The sequence below is a fragment of the Myotis davidii genome, unplaced genomic scaffold (genome assembly GCF_000327345.1).
Source record: "Myotis davidii unplaced genomic scaffold, ASM32734v1 scaffold6530, whole genome shotgun sequence".
NCBI lineage: Eukaryota > Metazoa > Chordata > Mammalia > Chiroptera > Vespertilionidae > Myotis > Myotis davidii.
This window is the reverse complement of record NW_006281736.1, coordinates 6,396-6,705: the sequence shown is the minus strand read 5'-3', so window position 1 is coordinate 6,705 and position 310 is coordinate 6,396. Positions and strand designations below refer to the sequence as shown.

The 310-nt window shown below is 59.7% G+C and overlaps 1 pseudogene; it reads right to left on the bottom strand.

Moving 5' to 3' along the window:
• Positions 1–310, bottom strand: part of LOC102756153 — a 7,159-nt pseudogene extending 6,849 nt beyond the window's left edge.

Below are 310 nucleotides of genomic sequence, written 5' to 3'. Positions count from 1 at the left end.
TGGCTCCCCATCCACTCCAGCCCCTTTCCCTGGGCCTGGCGGATCCAATGCCAGCAGGAAGCACTGGTGATGGAGTGACCAGAGACAGCGCAGGTGAGGGAGAGGGTCTCTGAGGGCTTCACCAGTTCCGTGCCCCACTGCTGCAGCTGCACCTGGGACAGGACACCTGGGACACAGAGAACAGGGTGAGCCTGGGACTCAGATGCAGGATCCCCATCTCTTCACATCTAAGCCCTTGATTCACTCACATCTGGGAGCTGACAGCAGGAAGGGGAAGAGCCACATGGGAGTCATGATCTTGCAGGTGAGG